This window comes from Podarcis pityusensis, assembly GCF_964106645.2.
Source record: "Podarcis pityusensis genome assembly, chromosome: 4".
Taxonomy (NCBI): domain Eukaryota; kingdom Metazoa; phylum Chordata; class Lepidosauria; order Squamata; family Lacertidae; genus Podarcis; species Podarcis pityusensis.
In genome coordinates this window covers 8494645-8512089 of record NC_138027.1, presented here as the reverse complement: position 1 = coordinate 8512089, position 17445 = coordinate 8494645, and the positions used below count along the sequence as shown (strand labels likewise).

Genomic DNA, 17445 nt, shown 5'->3' with positions numbered 1-17445 from the left:
ACGGAGCAAGACCATTTATTTGTGGTACCTCGGTACCTTCAGGTTATATACGCTTCAGGTTACAGACTCCGCTAACCCAGAAATAGTACCTCGCGTTAAGAACTTTGCTTCAGGATGAGAACAGAAATCGTGCTCTGGTGGCGCGGCAGCAGCAGGAGGCCCCATTAGCTGAAGTGGTGCTTCAGGTTAAGAACAGTTTCAGCTTAAGAACGGACCTCCGGAACGAATTAAGTACTTAACCCAAGGTACCACTCTGTGTGTGTGTGTGTGTGTGTGTGTGTGTGTGTGTGTGTATATATATATATATATATATATATGAATAATTTTTTATTAACCGACCAATCACATCAAATCAAACCAAATTACATAAATTCCAAATTACACAGCCGAATTTTAAATTTTTGTTGGGGGTACCCATATTTCAAGTTCCGAAGGGATCCAATCAACTTCTTGCTTCTTACTGCTGTTTTAATGTCCACAAATCTAACCTTATGAGGTTCACAGTACTATCCAGTCCTTTCTTATTATTTTTCCACATCTCTTGTTGTTATTTTCATATATTTTTCCTTTCTCTTTGTGACCTCTGATAGTCTCCGCAAGCTGGTTAGAACAGTTTGTAATCCTGCGTGGATATTAATTTTTTTATCCAGTAGCCATATCCAGACGTTTTCCATGTAACATCACTTCCATACATCAAAACAGTCTTAGCGTCATTAATCTTCACCAATCTGCCTCCTTTCTCAAAACCTCTGAGGAGATTCACTAGGAATGCAGTCTGAAAACAATCCGTTCTTCCTCCCGGCTATAAATTCTTTGGCAAGATGGTGACTCCAAATTAATTGCTGCGCCATTCCCTAAAGCTCTTATTGCTTCTCGGTCTCCATAAAGCATACTTTGGGTTAAAGTTTATCTCCACACAGACCTTAATCATCCTGCTTGGGTCAGTTCAACCGACGGTTCTAATGAGGAGGGGTTCTTGTAAATCACATAGAAGGAAAGTAAAAAAGGTCCCCCCCCCATTCAGCCCCGTTGTCAACATACCCCGCCTTTGGTGTATCTTCATCGTAAAATATTCCTGTTTCTCCAGGCCGTTGTCTTCTTTTGCAGAGGTCACTCCCCTTCTTCACTTGAAATATGTGCATTTGCTTCTTTTGTAATTAATTATTCCAAATTGCTGCAACTAGTGCGCGATCAGAGACAGCGTCCAGGAGAGCTGTTGTCCACACAGGGGCATTCTGCCTAGGGCCCTCACCGCCTTCTTTCGAATTAGGGGGTGATTTATGGCACAGCAGGCAAGGGCAGTGTTCCCCATTTCCTTGGGGCAACAAGGGAGGCTGCCTACTCCCATAACAGCCTCAATTACCCCGTGTGGGTCGGAGAGATGGTATTGACGGCCATCTTCCAATGCGCCCCCTAATTTAAAGGTTGTTTAAATGAATATTTTGAAATGTGGATTTTCTAATCCACATTTCAAAATATTCATTTAAACAACCTTAAATCACTGACTTCCCTTCTTCTCTTTCCATGGTTCATTTTGCATGCCATACAACCCTGCATATTTTACATGAACTAAACCATTCAGTATTCCATTGTTACATCCATCAAAACTTATTTACACTGTTGAATTCATCTTAATGCTACTAGCATTTTTAAATGAACACAATTTTCACCCATATATTCAGTAAACATTTTCCAGCCTTCTTTAAATGTACATTCTTCTTGTTCGCTTATTCTATACATTAAATCTGCAAGCTGCGCGTATTCCATCAGTTTCAGTTGCCATTCTTCTTTGGTTGGGCCCTTGCTCATTTTCCATTTTGGGGCTAACAAAACACGGGTCGCAGTAGCGGAGCAAGACCATATCTAAGCAGCGCTAGAGAACTGAGGACCGATTTGCACAGTCATTGTGCTACCACAAGCTTGATTTCTTTTCAGGGACCCTGAAGTCTTGCAAATGCTCTCCTACCCCTCGGAGTCTGCTTCAGCAACAGTTATTGCCTGGTACACTAGAATCGTAGAATTATAGAACTGTAGAGCTGGAAGGGACCCCAAAGTTCATCTAGTCCAACCCCCTGCAATGCAAGAATCCTGCCCACAGCCTTCATTGGGTGGGCTCAAACCGCCAACCTGTTGCGATATTCCGTTCAACCTTAAGAACAGACGTGTGTCTGCTTTTAGCACCCCGCTGCTTCCGAATCGCTCCAAATCAACGTATCCCGATAGATATTGCCAATTAAATTCGGGTTTATTACTGTTTGAGAATCAATCGCTGCAACGTGCAAGCCTGGGGCTGCGCTTTCGGAGGGCAGAAAATGGCATCCTGAAGTGCCAGCATCTCAATCTCGCCGTTCTCTTCACCTCTAAACAGAGGCTACCTGACGGCTGAGAGACCCACAAACAGCTCTGCTGGAGCCAGCTGGGGGCCTGCCAATTGCCCTTGTTTCCTTGGTTGCATGCCAACATACCATCTGGTTAATAGCCAATGCACTGCCCCATTGTGCCACAACCGCCATTCAGAGAGCTCACCCCAGAGATTGTTTAATGGTGTTTCCCTGTTTTTTGACCATGGGGGCACAGCTCCTCTCCGCCCCAAATTAAAATCAGAAGCACACTTTGCTCTAACCGCAGAAAAGGTTGGTGTTTAGATAGTGTGGGAGTTTGAGCTGCCTGCTTGCTGTAAGGAAACTTTCTGTTCCTGGCGAGAAAGGGGACCATTGGCTACCTGGGATGGTGAGCCAGAAATGAAAAGGATGCTTAAAATAACCTTTGTAGACATCAGAGAGAACTTGTTGACTTGCCATTTATAAACTCTATTTTTGGAACGAAGCCCAGTGCCTTTAATGAGAACTTGACGAACAAAGGATAAGAGGACTGAACACCAATATAATTGGACAGAATATATAAAAAAATAGAAAATTGTCCAGTAGCACCTTAGAGACCAACTAAGTTTGTTCTTGGTATAAGCTTTCGTGTGCATGCACACTTCTTCAGATATTTTTTTATATACTGTATTTTTCGCTCTATAAGACGCACCAGACCATAAGAGGCAACTGGTTTTTGGAGAAGGAAAACAAGAAAAAAAATATTCTGCATCTCAGAAGCGCAGTGAAAGCAGCAATCCCTCTTGCTGTTCTGGCTTCTGCGATAGCTGCGCAGCCTGCATTCACTCCATAAGACGCACACACATTTCCCCTTTTTAGAAGGGAAAAAGGTGAGTCTTATAGAGCAAAAAATACGGTATTTTTACTGTGTCAGACCAACACGGCTACCTACCGGACAGATAATAATATGGGGGCATGGGATGCCTCCTGTGTGTTAACAATGTAAAAACTTTGCTACAGAAGATGTGAGCCACAGAAACAACGACTGATCAGACTGAGAATAAGGATGGATAATATTAGTTTTGAATTTGAAAAATAGCCAAAAATGCAGAGACATGAATGAGGATGATCATCTCTAGACATCTGGAACACGGGAAGTCCCTCCCAAAAATCTTTATAATTGGAATATATAATTGGTGGTATTGTTATTATTGTAATTTGGACTGGTTTGTCATTAATTGGAAGATTGTTGTTGAAAATGAATAAAAATTTAACAAAAAAATAACCTTTGTAAAAAATAAAAACACACCATCTATCATAAAGACACTGCAGTCTCCCTTGTGCCTCGTTCAGGTAAAACATGGACCCTGGGCAAGCGTCAGGAACCCCAGAAATCTCGCACCGCTCAGAGATTGGGGTGGCAATTGGAGACGGCCTTTCACCTAGTCAAACTATTGGATCTATTGTGCTCAGTCAAGACTTATTGACAATGGCTCTCCAGGGTTTCAGAGCAGGATCAGAATCTTGCTGATCTGCTGCAGACCACCCCAAGATCTGCTCAGGGATCGCATTCTCCCATCTATGCTCGCTCAACCTCCTCCATCTATAGAGCTGGCATCTTGACAGATGCCACAGTTCCACAACGGTAGGAAATCAATCTTTTAGCGTTGCAGCTGCTACACTTTGGAACTCCCTGCCTATTGAAATTAAGCAGGTATAATCTTCCTGGTGCCAGCTAAAAACATTTTGGTTTAAAAAAGCCTGCCCACACATGTAGCAGTTGCAGGTGTCACTCATTCGTTTTTAGTTTATTGTATTGTAACGTTTTCAACTATGTTTTATTGACAATTTCCAAGTTTTGCTTTGCAAAACCTCTCCGGGGTTTTATGACAACCGAGCAGTGTATAAATGTTGTTGAATCAATGAACTTTAAAACCAATAAATGCCATCAGGTCCTGATTTACATTTTGCCCAACTCCGGGAGCAGATTCCAGGGTTAGATGGGGAGACTCTCCTTTATTTCCCATTAAGACATTTCCCTTTAGAGCACTTATTTCTTGGAACAAGCTAGCGGGGAGGGTGGCAGAGTTAGATAACCTAACAGCTTCCCCTTGTCTTATTTCTAAGAATCTCCCTCTGCCTGGAGCTCATTTATCCGCAACAACATCAGGCGCTCTCAGATCTCAGTGGCCGATGACTGGCTTCCCCTGCCCATCTTCCTGATTAATGAGACTTTTACAGATCAATTAGACTTTTACAGAGCCCAGGCTGTGAGCCTTCGTGCCTCGGCCATCACCACAGCTGTTTGCTTTTCCTTATAGAGTCATTTCAGTGAGAGCAGGATAAAGAGGGAATTTTCTCTGGTTTTGCAATGTCCCCAGCCTGGAACATCTGGTTTCATGGCTTGGATTCCCTTCCTGTCCACCAATATCTCCAGTGGAGTCTGGTCCAGTGGGGCAAATGGGACTCAGCCTTCCCTCCACCAACTGAATTGTATAATTGTTGAGTTGGATGGGAACCCCAAGCGTCATCCAGCCCAACCCCACACACAATGCAGGAATCCCGGCTAAGGAATCCCCTGAGCATCTAACCTCTGTTCAGAAAGCTGCAAGGAAGGGGAACCATAGCTGTCAACCGTCCCTTATTTGGCGGGAAAGTCCCTTATCCTAGCGCTGTGTCCCGTTGCTGTCCCTTATTGATGATGTCCCTTAAATTTCCTGGGTTTCAATGGAAGCAGCTCATCTCCCTCCCTCCCTGCTGGCCAGGGAGGAGGGAGGCTCCAACTGTGTTGCTTGGCTGCATTGCTCACCCAATAAGGAGTCTAAGAATGGCTGGGGGGGTGGAGCTTGCATGCCTTGTGCCAATCAAATCGGCCGCGTTGCCTGGGGACTCGCCTTTGCTCAGTGCTTCCCAGTGGAGAGGTGACGGTGGTTTCCCTTGCTGCATCCCCTTTGCTGGGTTGCTGCGCTGTGGGAACCACCGCTTGAGGCTTCTTTTGGCTGCTGGCTGGGCTTTCTGCCTTTGGCTCGGAGGGGCTCAGAAGTTGAACATACCTGTGCTTGGAAAATCCCTTATTTTGGCTGCTGATCCCTTATTTTTGAGGCTGCTGGTCCCTTATTTTCAAATCCGTAAGTTGACAGCTATGAGGAGAATCCACCACTTAGGCTAAAGGGCTGGAAAAATCAACAACTAAATCACCTGAAAAGAACACTCCCAGTACAGAGGCGGATGGGGAAAGAGCTCTACTTATGAGACAGGTTGGAAGAGGAAGGCTTTCAGCAGGCCCCGAAAAGACAACACAGATGGCACCTGCCTAATATTCATGGGGAGGGGAGTTCCAAAGGGTAGACGCCACTGTCAGGAGCTCAGCCTACACTCGAGTAGGACCCTGGCAGAGACACATGCCCGACTGGCATGTTTTCTCCCTCCTGGTCGATCGTTCGGGAGCTTCAAAAGCTTTCTTCAGCCCGAACATCACAGCGACCGATAGCAACAGACATCGGCACACTTAGGGATCCGCAGAGTCTTCGCAGTTTGCATAACAGACCTCAGCAACTCAGCATTTTGGCTAATCTACTGTATTTTCTGGCATATAAGCATAGCTGTCAAGTGTCCCTTATTTGAAGGGACAGTCCCTTATTCCAGCGCCATGTCCCGCTGCTGTCCCTTATTGATGGATGTCCCTTAAATGTCCCTTAAATGATGTCCCTTAAATTTCAAAGGAAGCAGCTCCTCTCCCTCCCTCCCTGCCGGCCAGGGAGGAGGGAGGCTCCAACTGTGTTGCTTTGGCTGTGTTGCTCACCCAATAAGAAGTCTAAGAACGACTGGGGAGTGGAGCTTGCATGCCTTGTGTGTGGCTAGTTAATGCAAGCTGAGGGGATTTTTGAATGCTGGACGCCATTTTGTTGCACGTGCTGCTGCAAACTTTGCAGTGCAAAGCCAGGCCGGGGAGCCATCTTAAGTTGAGGCTGCATAGGCCTTGTGGTGCATGTGATTCAGATTCTATTCAGTTGAACCTCTGGTTACAAAGTTGGTTGGACAGTGTTCTTGAAGCTACCAGCATGAGTTTGAGCAGACTGCAGGAGGAAAGGAAGACTGGAGTGCCTGGAACAGGTGAGGCTGCAGGTCCCTTATTTTGGCTGCTGGTCCCTTATTTTCAAGGCTGCTGGTCCTTTATTTTCAAATCTGTAAGTTGACAGCTATGCGTATAAGACTACTTTTTAACCCAGGAAAATCTTCTCAAAAGTCGGGGGTCGTCTTATACGCTGGCTACAGCAGCAGCTCCTGCAGCAACTCCCCACCAAAGGATAAAACGGCAGCAAATTAAATCAGAGGACACCAAGCTCTCTAGATGAAGCAGAAATATGCTTGAAAATTGGCCCCAGAAGCTCCCGGCCACTGGGAAGTGGAGCGGATTTCCGAGTCGGACTGGAGACTGGTTTTTTAAATTTTTATTTGGTGTGCGTTGGAAGAGGGGTAGTCTTATACGGTGAGTATATTCCAAACTCTATATTTTAACTGGAAAAGTTGGGGGGTCGTCTTATACGCCGGAAAATATGGTACTTTATTTACATATAAACACACAAGGAGCACTGCAACATGGCTCCCTCTCTCTCTAGCATCAGACAGCAAAGAGAGAAAAAAAGAAGGACAATAGTCCCACTTCACGGAACACAGTAACACAAACACCCTGTCTCCGTCACTTCCCACTCTGAGGAGTCAAAACATATACCGTCATGTGAAAGACAACAATCCCATGACTGCAATCACGGAGCAGGAATTCTAACAGCCACCGCACTAAAGGCCTGGTTCCTATATTGTGTGGAACTAGGGCTGAGTTAACCATTAACCATTCAGCAAAATAAGCATGTGCTTAGGGCATCAAGGGAAGGGGGGCATCACAAAAAAATTCCATTTCCAGATTTACCGTGGCCCACATGTGCTGCTGAGCAAACACAAGTATTATTACAGCCCTTGTAGAAGAAAGAAGCCTCCACCATAGAAGTAAACAAGATTGGTAAAATATATTATTGAACTATGCAGCATAATTCAGTTATTTGAAACCCAAGAAAGAGCACTTTTTTAAACTGAAACAGGAAAAAATGTTTAAAATGTTAAAAAACCAGAAGCTTTTCTATTAGGAATTACAGGTAACGGCATTCCAAAGGAACAGAAGGGACTTGTTATGTATGTGACAACAACCGCACGGATGCTACTAGCCCAGAGTTGGAAAGAAGAAAGAGTCCATACCAGGAAGGAATGGCAAGTAAAGCTGATGGACTAGGCCGAAATGGCAAAGCTGACTGGAAACCTCAGGAACCAAGAGGATAATTTTTTTTTAAAAAAATGGGAAAATTTATAACTTACATAGGAGACCACTGCAAGCCGATAAAAACATTAGCAGGATTTCAATCACACTTGTAACAAATACCATGGATGATATAGATGGGTACACAATATAGATTATGGAATAATGTTGTTGTTCTTTAGTCATTTAGTCGTGTCCGACTCTTCATGGCCCCATGGACCAGAGCACGCCAGGCAATCTAGTCTTCCACTGCCTCCCGCAGTTTGGTCAAACTCATGCTGATAGCTTCGAGAACACTGTCCAGCCGTCTCGTCCTCTGTCGTCCCCTCCTCCTTGTGCCCTCCATCTTTCCCAACATCAGGGTCTTTTCCAGGGAGTCTTCTCTTCTCATGAGGTGGCCAAAGTCTTGGAGCCTCAGCTTCAGGATCTGTCCTTCCAGTGAGCACTCAGGGCTGATTTCCTTCGGAATGGAGAGGTTTGATCTTCTTGCAGTCCATGGGACTCTCAAGAGTCTCCTCCAGCACCATAATTCAAAAGCATCCATTCTTTGGCGATCAGCCTTTTTTATGGTCCAGCTCTCACTTCCATACATCACTACTGGGGAAACCAGAGCTTTAACTATACGGACCTTTGTTGGCAAGGTGATGTCTCTGCTTTTTAAGATGCTGTCTAGGTTTGTCATTGCTTTTCTCCCAAGAAGCAGGTGTCTTTTAATTTCGTGGCTGCTGTCACCATCTGCAGTGATCATGGAGCCCTAGAAAGTAAAATCTCTCACTGCCCCCATTTCTTCCCCTTCTATTTGCCAGGAGGTGATGGGCCCAGTGGCCCTGATCTTCGTTTTTTTGATGTTGTGCTTCAAACCATATTTTGCGCTCTCCTCTTTCACCCTCATTAAAAGGTTCTTTAATTCCTCCTCACTTTCTGTCATCAATGGAATAATACGCAGTTGTAAATGTTGACAATAGGACCCACGGAGCGGATAGGGAGGAAGTCTTGAGAGTCGGAGATATCTGAATTTGCATTGTTATAAATTGATATTTGTAAAATCAAATAAAAATGTTTTCTTTAAAAATGAACACCAGTTGCTGGAAACCACAGGAGGGGAGGGTGGTCTTGTGTCTGAATCCTGCTTGGGGTCTTCCAAAAGGCATCTGGTCATTAACCTGATCCAACAGGGATCTTCATGTTCTACTTGGGAGTAGGCCACAACACAACACAAACAACAACTGTGGAGTAAGCATCATCGCCGGAGCACATCCATTAAACAGTGGACGTTTCTCTTTAATGATTACCCGGCCCTGTTTACCCGCCTTTGCCAAAGAGGAGGTCTCTCATCCCTCGCCCAACTCCTGGTTGCCATGGTACCGGCCTTCGCATCCTAAGAAGAGCCTGGAGGCCTTACATAATGCTCTCCAGGTTGTTATACAAGGTAATCTTGCTTAATGGCTCCTCCAGAGTGCGTTGTTTGACTAAGGCAACAGGGCAGGGGAGGGGAGAAGGCAGCAGGATCCCGATCATTGGACAGCAAGTTTGTTTGTACGCCGCCGCCCTCCGCTGTCGGACAGAGGTTACTCTAGAGCCACTGAAATTGAGGTGTCTCCAAGTGTCTCTATTTTACAGGGAGAGCCCTGGATTTACAGAAGCCGTCCCGGTTTCTGATTTGATACCCAAATGTCCCGCTTTTCCTTAGGACAGTGGTTTTGAAGCAGTGTACCATGGGACCCTGAGGGATGGTCAGAGGTGCCATGGGCAAGTCTGGCCCATAGCTGTCAACGTACAGATTTGAAAATAAGGGACCAGCAGCCTCGAAAATAAGGGATCAGCAGCCAAAATAAGGGATTTTCCAAGCACAGGTATGTTCAACTTCTGAGCCCCTCCGAGCCAAAGGCAGAAAGCCCAGCCAGCAAGCAAACGAAGCCTCAAGCGGTGGTTCCCACAGCGCAGCAACCCGGCAAAGGGGATGCAGCAAGGAAAACCACCGTCTCCTCTCCGCTGGGGAGCGCTGAGCAAAGGCGAGTCCCCAGGCACCGCGGCCGATTTGATCGGCACAAGGCATGCAAGCTCCACCCCCCAGTCATTCTTAGACTCCTTATTGGGTGAGCAACGCAGCCAAGCAACACAGTTGGAGCCTCCTTCCTCCCTGGCCGGCAGGGAGGGAGGGAGAGGAGCGGCTTCCTTTGAAACCCGGGAAATTTAAGGGACATCATCAATAAGGGACAGCAGCGGGACACGACGCTGGGATAAGGGAGTTTCCCGCCAAATAAGGGACGGTTGACAGCTATGGTCTGGCCTCCATCTCTCTTTCCTTCCTTTTCTCCCTCTTCTGATGCCCTCTCACCTCTCTGCCTCCCAAAGGCTTGTGCGGTCGTTTCTTGCAGAAGCTGGCCAGGGGATGCTTGTTGCCAGGAGCTTGAAGCGGCTTCAGGGTAAGCAAGCAAGTGGGTGAGGAAGCCCAGCTTTTGCTGTTGGGAATGGATGGGCAAGGGGGACGCCAGGCAGGCAGGCAGGCAGGTGTCACACTGAGCTTTCTTGTGCTTGCTGTGTGCAATGCCCGCCTGGGAGCTGAGTGTCTGGCACCAAAGGGGAGCCTTTCCACCATGCAAGCCCATGGCACCTGCTGCCGCCACTGCTGCCTCATGTTCATCTTTGGCCAGTCTCCGTGGTGTCCCTGAGGCTGGGGGCATCTTCTCAGGCCCCTGTGGGGCAACGTGAAGAGGCACCTCTCTTTGGGGTTGGGGGCCCCCTCAGAGACCAGGGGCGGCGGCTGCCCAGAGGACTCCCAAGGAAAGGGGATAGAAGAGGCTGAGGGAACACTCCACAGGGGAGGTTGTTTGAAAAGGGGTGAGGGGCGGCCGGCTCTGCAGGCAAGGGGTGGCATAGCTGGGTTTCTTAGGCTCGGAGGGCATATAGTTGACCAAGGGAGCCTTGGACTCAAGAACGTTGAAAACCTCCGAGTACACGATATCAGAGCCCTGCCTTTGCTAGTGCATTTCCTTAATCCGACTTAATCCCAGGGTGCAAGTCTTTAACCTGAGGAACACGTCCCTTCTCAGTTTTGCTTTTTCCCATCCCACCTGAAATATACTCGGAGTTGAGAGTGGATTTCATGCTCTTTATTCAGCTCATAGTGGTGAGGAGGAATGGAAGTTCCCCCAGAATGTCTGCTTTATATACATTATTTACACAATGGGCCCCACGTGATTGGCTAATTCCGGGATTCACCTGTAGGCCAATCAGGCTGCGGATTCACTTGCACCTGGAGCTGGATTGGGTGACTCCTGTGGACCAATCAGACTTGCGGCATTCTGAATCCTATTGTTCTAGGACCAATCAGACTGCTGCATTCTGGACCCTATTGTTCTAGGACCAATCAGACTGCTGCATTCTGGACCCTATTGTTCTAGGACCAATCAGACTGCTGCATTCTGGACCCTATTGTTCTAGGACCAATCAGACTGCTGCATTGTGAATCCTATTGTTCTAGGACCAATCAGACTGCTGCATTTTGGACCCTATTGTTCTAGGACCAATCAGGCTGCTGCCTTTTGAATCCTATTCAACTCAGTACATAACAGCACTCTTTGCATAAATTCTCTTCAAAAATTAAATGGATCCATCCAGAGCCCAGGGCAACCAAAAGTTGGAACTATTATGCAGCTATTAAGAGCCATTCGGGTGTTTCTGCACAGATCTCCTTAACACTATTCCTTGCTTGCTCAAATTATAAACTGTCCTAATGCCCAAATCACGTGAGGGGCGGCGTGAAGAGGCACCTCTTTGGGGCAGATGGGGTGGGGTTGAAAAGGGGTGAGGGGGTGCTGTCTCTGCAGGCAAGGGGGGACATAGCTGGGTTCCTGAGCCCCACAGGGGAGCCGCAGAAAGAACGTAGTTGGTCAAGGGAGCCGTGGACCCAAAATGGTTGAAAACCCCTGCCTTATGACGTCCCTATTTTCATCAGAGAAATGTTGGAGGGTATGGAGTTATGCAACCCTTAAGTCAAGGACCTTTAGAAGCCATCTAAAGGCAGTCCAGTATAGGGAAGATTTTTTTTTTTAAAAAAAGTTTTATGTTTTATTATGTTTTTATATATAGTGGTTACAGATGCTTCAGGGTACAGTCTCTGCTAACCCAGAAATAGTACCTCGGGTTAAGAACTTTGCTTCAGGATGAGAACAGAAATCGTGCGGCAGCAGCAGGAGGCCCCATTAGCTAAAGTGGTGCTTGAGGTTAAGAACAGTTTCAGGTTAAGAATGGACCTCCGGAACGAATTAAGTACTTAACCCGAGGTACCACTGTAGTAAAATAATTGATCTCGCCACTCTCTTTTTGACAGTATTGTTTCTCCCCCCCCCCCCCCGATTTTTGGCAATTAGTGTTCTCGCAGCCCCTGTAGCATAAAGGAATATTTTATTATTTTCTCTGGCTATAAACAGTCGTCGTATCACAATCCATTGGTGCTTCTCTCCAGAGCCGCAGAAAACCGGCTGGCTCCATCTTCTGTGTGACAATCCTTCAGATAGCACATCTCCTTTGTGTGTCTCTTCCTTCTCTCTGTCCCTGGGTCTTGGAGCGCCATTTCCTGGATTAACGATGGCAAAGGGTGGGTGGGCAGGGAGCCCAGGTCCCATCGTCACTTCACCTCTTTATCCCCAGACACACTCCTTCGTTTGTGCCACAGAGATATTATGGGAAGATTAGAGGGCTCTGGTTAATCTTTCGGGAGTGGCTAAGCCTCAGGTAAGAAACCTTCAACACACAGCTCCACACCGGGAGGGTGGCAAGGAAATCCAGCTCTCGCCTCTGGAATTGGCAGGCACCTGATTGGCGCTTTGAGAGCCGATGGAAGAATCGCACGTCCAAAAGACCGGTCTGGGAAAATGAGAGCTCCGGGTTGAAATATACTCGGAGTCGAGAGTGGATTTCATGCTCTTTATTCAGCTCATAGTGGTGAGGAGGAATGTAAGTTCCCCCAGAATGTCTGCTTTATATACATTATTTACACAATGGGCCCCATGTGATTGGCTAATTCCGGGATTCACCTGTAGGCCAATCAGGTTGCGGATTCACTTCCACCTGGACCTGGATTGGGTGGCTCCTGTGGACCAATCAGACTGCTGCATAATGGATCCTATTGTTCTAGGGCCAATCAGACTGCTGCATTCTGAATCCTGTTGTTCTAGGGCCAATCAGACTGCTGCATTCTGAATCCTGTTGTTCTAGGGCCAATCAGACAGCTGCCTTTTGGATCCTATTGTTCTAGGGCCAATCAGACTGCTGCATTCTGAATCCTGTTGTTCTAGGGCCAATCAGACTGCTGCATTCTGAATCCTATTGTTCTAGGACCAATCAGTCTGCTGCATTCTGGATCCTATTCAACTCAGTACATAACTCGGGTATTTCTTCAGGAAGCGAAGTCCAACTGGTGTGATGTATTCAGCGGTCTGCGTTTGCCTGAGCTGGAGTCTGGACTAAGAACACTGAGCTCCTGTGTTCTGATTCGATACACGGTGCCCAATCACAGAACATTTCAGGATTCGGGCCTCTGCCATTGGCCCTTGAACTCTGAGTTGCGATTCGCAGCTTGGAAGTTTAGACAGCCAATCACGTTGGGAGTGGGAGTGGCCCGGGCTTTCAGGAATATATGTAAGCAGTTGCTTCACCCCTGTTTCCCAGTTATGTAGCTCAATCAAGGTTCTTGCTGTTATCCCTGTGTCTTGCCTCGTGGAAACCCACCTACACTTCAGCAGCAACCCAAAATAAGAAGCTAATGGAGGGGGAGAGGGAAGAATAGGGGTGACCATATTGAGAGCCAGTGTGGTGTAGTGGTTAAGAGCAGTGGACTCGTAATCTGGTGAACCGGGTTCGCTTCCCCGCTCCTCCACATGCAGCTGCTGGGTGACCTTGGGCTAGTCTCTCTGCCCCACTCACCTCACAGAGTGTTTGTTGTGGGGGAGGAAGGGAAAGGAGAATGTTAGCCGCTTTGAGACTCCTGAAGGGGAGTGAAAGGCGGGATATCAAATCCAAACTCTTCTTCTTCTTCTTGTTCTGACCGTAGCCAACCTCTACGAGTTCCACCTTCCCACTCCAAGGGTGGGTTTGTAGGAGACTGGACAGACCTTGTAGCTCAGGGTGCTTCAGAGCAAGCTCAGGAGTGTCGTCTCCGGTTGGGGTGCATGGGATTTTGCCGTTCCCGTGGCTCCCGATTCGATGGATTAAGCCAGAGGGCGCGATGGGACATGTCTGGAGCAGCACAGGAGGACCGCCCTGAAACCATTTTCACTCCCAAACTGACCAAATGTTTTCTCTGCAAGGAGGGAGGAGGTGGGGGCCCTCCCCATTGTCTTTTTGTTCACAAATCCTGTCTTAAGGGTATGTCTGTGTATGAGTAAGGTGAGCTTGTGACCTGGACTCAGGAACTAGGTACGTGTCATTACAAAAGACTGGCCAGGCTCCCCAGGTAACCCAGTCAAGTGACCGTTAACAGGTAACCTGGCAGACAGGGTAAAAACAACGCACTCAGATTTCTGTTGTAGACCACCTCTTTTGTGATGTAAGTATCTGGGGGTGGTCTTGGACTCCCAAGGCGGGCAATTTAAAATGTCTCTATAAGGGCGGACACACCTTTGTTCTGGGTCCTCCTCTTTCTCCTGCGTGTGAAGGGGACACCCTGTTGCAACAGTTCAATAAAGATCAGGCTTACTAGCTGCTTTGCTTCTCAATATTCTCTGGTTGGTCTCTGTTATTTTCTCCAACCGATGGAGAACCTGCAAAGGACTCTATAAGAGCTCTTGTGTCCCCCATAAGGGAATAAGGCAGATTTACGTTTATTACAGGCACCTCAAAAGACTTGGTAAGTCCCTCAAGGCTTTGTGTCTGATCTCCTAACTTCACACATGCACCCCATACAATTAACCCTTCACATGGATTTGGACCCAAATTCATCCATGAAGGTCACTCTAGGCCTCAGCATCCTCACCAAGAAGAGTTTGTGATCAGCTTGAATGTGCTATAGAGATTCACGTGAAGCCACACAAGATTTGCTCGATATCAACACCTTCCAGAGAAGTAAAGATGAAAGGAAAATATAAAAGCCCTGAGAGCCACAATCAAGCTCGTCGAAGCTGACTGTTGGAAGATTCAGCGCAGATGAAAGAAAACCCTTCTTCATGCAGCACAGAGTTAAACTGTGGAACTTCGTGCCTCAGGAGGCAGCAATTGGTACAGGCTTTTGTTGTTTAGTCGTTTAGTCGTGTCTGACTCTTCGTGACCCCCTGGACCAGAGCACACCAGGCACTCCTGTCTTCCACTGCCTCCCGCAGTTTGGTCAAACTCATGCTGGTAGCTTCGACAACACTGTCCCACCATCTCGTCCTCTGTCGTCCCCTTCTCCTTGTGCCCTCCATCTTTCCCAACATCAGGGTCTTTTCCAGGGAGTCTTCTCTTCTCAGGAGGTGGCCAAAGTATTGCAGCCTCAGCTTCAGGATCTGTCCTTCCAGTGAGCACTCAGGGCTGATTTCCTTGGTTGGATCTTCTTGCAGTCCATGGGACTCTCAAGAGTCTCCTCCAGCACCATAATTCAAAAGCATCCATTCTTTGGCGATCAGCCTTCTTTATGGTCCAGCTCTCACTTCCATACATCACTACTGGGAAAACCATAGCTTTAACTATATGGACCTTTGTCAGCAAGGTGATGTCTCTCCTTTTTAAGATGCTTTTTAAGATGGAGTTTTCCAAGAAAACTCCATGGACAAAGACAACAGGTACCGGCTTAGATGGCTTTAAAAGAGAATTGCATACATTTACAAAGGAGAGAGCTATCGATGGCTCCCAGCCACAGTGGCTCTGCTCTGACTCCACAGCTGGAGTCAACTGAATATCAGTTGCTGGAAACCGCAGCAGGGGGGAGGGCTCTTGGGTTCGAATCCTGCTTGCTGGTTTCTCAAAGGCAACTGTTTGAGCCACTGTGAGAACAGGATGCTGGCCTAGAATCATAGAATCATAGAGTTGGAAGAGACCACAAGGGCCATTGAGTCCAACCCCCTGCCAAGCAGGAAACACCATCAGAGCACTCCTGACATATGGTTGTCAAGCCTCTGCTTAAAGACCTCCAAAGAAGGAGACTCCACCACGCTCCTTGGCAGCAAATTCCACTGTCGAACAGCTCTTACTGTCAGGAAGTTCTTCCTAATGTTTAGGTGGAATCATCTTTCTTGTAGTTTGGATCCATTGCTCCGTGTCCGCTTCTCTGGAGCAGCAGAAAACAACCTTTCTCCCTCCTCTATGTGACATCCTTTTATATCTTTGAACATGGCTATCATATCACCCCTTAACCTCCTCTTCTCCAGGCTAAACATGCCCAGCTCTCTTAGCCGTTCCTCATAAGGCATCGTTTCCAGGCCTTTGACCATTTTGGTTGCCCTCCTCTGGACACGTTCAGTTGGGCCACGCCTAGTTGGGCCACGGGTCTGGGCCATTGACCTACGGGACTGCCTATCCTGGTATGCCCTGCGGAGGACCTTAAGGTCCACAAATGACAACACTTTGGAGCCGCAAGGTGGTTAGATTGGTCTCAACCAGAGCCAGGGCCTTTTCAGCACTGGCCCCGATTTGGTGGAACTGGCCCCGACTTGGTGTCACAAGAGACCAGGGCCCTGCAGGACTTGACATCTTTCCGCAGGGCCTGCAAGACGGAGCTGTTCCGCCTGGCCTTTGGTTTGGACTCAGTCTGACCCTTATGTTTCCCTCCCCTTATGGTCTTGATTTATTGGCTACTTTAAAATGAGGTTGCATTTTAAATTGCATTTTAACCTGTATTTTAAATTGGTCCCCACCCCCGCCAATTATGCTTTTACTGTGATTTTATTGGGTGTTAGCCGCCCTGAGCTCGGCTCTGGCCAGGGAGGGTGGGGTATAAATAAAATCTATCATCATCATCATCATCATCATCATCATCATCATGCTCTTATCAGCTGAGCTGCTCAGCTGATTCCCAGCTCAATTCCACTCTGGCTAACCTAACTGCGCCTCCGATATCTCCCAATCTACTATACAGTGGGGGGGGGGAGGGGAAGTATTTGATCCCCTGCTAAATTTGCCCGTTTGCACTCTGACGAAGAAATGTCCAGTCCATAATTTTAATGGTAGGTTTATTGTAGCTGTGAGAGACAGAATAACAACAGGAAAACCCCCAGAAACCCAGAATATTCTCCACAGGTTGCAGGCTCCCGCAAATATTGTGTAGTTTAATAGTAATCTCTAGAGGGCTTTGCATCCTTCCCTGCTGCTGTGATCCTTCTCAAAGATCCCTTATTAACAGCTCTCCATCTTTTCCCAGCATTTTACAGGGGAAATGTCTTTGGCGTTTCAGACTGACATGGACGTTCCTTGGAGCCAAGACTGGTTGTGGGGTGCCACCTGCTGGACAAGTGTCACATGGCAGATTTCATGCAGGCTCAATATTTGGGGGGCGTGGGGGGAAATGACATTTTCCAGATGTTGGATTCCAGCCCCGCCCCCAGCCAGCATGCCCAATGGTCAGGGAGGGTGAGAGTTGCAGTCCAACATCAGCTAGGGAATAACAGCCTCTCCAACAATCACGGAGGGCCAGACCAGTTTCAATAGCTCACTTGGAAGAGCGTGAGATTCTTTATCTCAAGGTTGTGGGTTCGAGCCCCACGTTGGGCAAAAGATTCCTGCATTGCAGGGGGTTGGACTAGATGACCCTCGTGGTCACCTTCAATCCTATGAAATACATTTTTCATTGACTGTACAATTTATCATGTATATATATATATATATGAATGAAAGACAAGAGTG

General features: G+C 47.3%; 1 protein-coding gene across 1 annotated transcript in view; it reads right to left on the bottom strand.

Moving 5' to 3' along the window:
• Positions 1-17445, bottom strand: part of MOGAT2 (monoacylglycerol O-acyltransferase 2) — a 40602-nt gene that overhangs the window by 8337 nt on the left and 14820 nt on the right. The window lies entirely within an intron of this gene.